This window comes from Pteropus alecto, unplaced genomic scaffold (genome assembly GCF_000325575.1).
Source record: "Pteropus alecto unplaced genomic scaffold, ASM32557v1 scaffold3, whole genome shotgun sequence".
Lineage (NCBI taxonomy): Eukaryota > Metazoa > Chordata > Mammalia > Chiroptera > Pteropodidae > Pteropus > Pteropus alecto.
In genome coordinates, this window is record NW_006442484.1 from 44720318 (window position 1) to 44722647 (window position 2330).

Consider the following 2330-nt stretch of genomic DNA (forward strand, 5'->3'; position numbering starts at 1 on the left):
CCTGCCTTTTGAAACCAAGTCTCATTTCTACCGGAAGATAAGTGTTCAGGGGCAAACTCCATCTTTCTCAGCTAGGTCTCCCCCTCTACCCCTAGCACAGGGCACAGCAGTGACCCCTAGTAGGTACCCTCAATGCTGAATGAGTATCTAGCTTGATTCCAGCTGTGACCTGATTCACATATATGGCTCCTGGCTAGTCCCAAGGCATAACTCTACCAAACCTTCCCGCGCCATGGAATAATTGTGGATTGTGGGGATACAGTGGCCGAGAGACTTCGTATAGAAATCATCAGGAGTTTGGCAGACCTCATTGGAGCACAGGCTTCAGAAGACCATGGCTCTGGGAGAGCGAACCTAAATATCAGATGTGGAAAAGTAAAGGCATCATAGCAACAGATAAAAGGCACTTTAGTTTTGTTTTCCCAATGTGCATTGTGCAAATCACATATGTTCATAAAATTAGAACCATGGTTAAGAACACCCTGAAATATCAAAGACAGTGACACCGACCCAGGAATGAATACTTCCCACAAAAAAAAGGGCCCATCCCTGGCTAGAGCGCCTGAAACAGTAAATATAAAGGGTAAGGGTATGGCACCTTCTCTTCACTGCCCCCATCCCACCTCTGTAGCTCTTTACCCTTGTTGTGTCTCTGCATGATACCTGAGTGGCTTTTTAATGCCTTGTGTTGTGCTGCTTTTTGCTGTTTCACACCCCATTATCCCACTTGATCCTCACACTGTATGATGTTGAAAGACCAAAGATCATCAACCCCATTTCTTGGATGAGCTAAGTTAGGCTCGAGTTGCATAATATGAATAAGGATACCAGAAAGTGGTTGAATACAAAATAGACACTTACTCTGTGGAAGGAACAAAAACACATGAAAGAAGGCATGAATCTCCAGCTGGAAGTAAATTCATTGTCTCTAAATGTCCCAGAATTTGATCTTATCTGGTTTACAAATCTCTTTGCTCTACATCACAAACCTAAAAGAGTTTATGGGCTTCTCAGGGGGCCAAAGTGATGGCAGAGGGTGGGTAGATCCCCAGGAAAAAGATGATATCATTAAAATGTTTTAATAACGTCTGCAGAGACTAGACTGCACATTTCAACAGGTAATGAATGGGGTCCCTACAGGTTGCGGGGGATTTGGTCCATGAGAAGTACAACTGAGGGGGACGACAGGCAAGATACACAACAGGAATAGAAGGCATGTTTTGAGCGTTGTCTTTTAAAGAGGGATTAAGATGAAAAATGCTGATGGTACATTCAGGGTTCTCTCACCTCGAGAAGTCAAAAGATGATTCATAAAAACTAAAATAAAAATTTCTTTAAGTTATTTTATCTGTTATAGAAAAGGGCATTTTTGAGGAGTAAAAATATATCAATGACTCAAAATGAAGCTACAGTATTGTTTTAAAATTGCCTTTGGAAACTGGCAAAAGAAAATCCACCCAGGGCAGGTCTCTGTCCAGGAGCTCTGCAGCTGCATCGCCTCAAGTCTGGGGTGACACGTCGCCAGTGATTCAGGGTCGGACCAGTGATTATCCAGAGGACAAGAGTGACACAAAATTTTCAGAAAAAGGGGCCAAGTCCACCCAGTCACGGCTGACAACGTGAGAGGCTTCCCGGAGCATTGAGATAAGGCCAGGAGCCCGAAGCCCAGGAAAGGAAGCAGACCTCCGCGACACGCAGGACCCTAAGATATAGCCGGGTTAGGTTCCTCACAGAGACATGCCCTTTGTAAATCTTAAGGTTAATCTCAAACAGTTCAAAGTCTAACCACCAGTTGAAAATTTGGGTCTCCCTGACTCAGTACTCGGTCAGCTGGTTTCTCTTGCACTTGCAAATTTCTTTAACTGTGTTTTTTGTTTGTTTGTTTGTTTGTTTGTTCTGTTTTAAGGAAAAGGTAGGGGGAGTGAGATCGAAGAGAAGCTGTCCGGGAAGTCCGGAGAGGCCCGGAGGAAAAGCTCTGACCCGGACTGAAAGTGCGTCCAAGGTCAACGCACTACATCCAGTCGCACGTCTGCACCGACTGCAGAGCGAGCGGCAGTCTGGGGGTGCCCGGCGGGAGGTTAGTTGGGGATACCGAGTTGCACGAAAAAGGCATGAACTGGCCCCGGGGATGCTCGAAAGCGCCCATCGGCTGGAGCCGAGGGTGTCTGCGTCCCCAGCGCATCCCCGCGAAGTCCCTGCGCGGGTAACGACGGCGCGAGCGGGTCCAGAGCTCCGCGGGCGGCCCCTGGGTCGGCAGGTCCAGGACCCAGGCGGTGGGCGCCCCGTGCGGAGCCCCGCGGTCCGAGACCCCTCACACCCCCCTCCCCTCG

General features: G+C 48.1%; 1 protein-coding gene across 1 annotated transcript in view; it reads right to left on the bottom strand.

The window, feature by feature from the left end:
• The window catches only part of WIPF1 (WAS/WASL interacting protein family member 1), a 108825-nt gene that overhangs the window by 105855 nt on the left and 640 nt on the right, over window positions 1–2330 (bottom strand). The window lies entirely within an intron of this gene.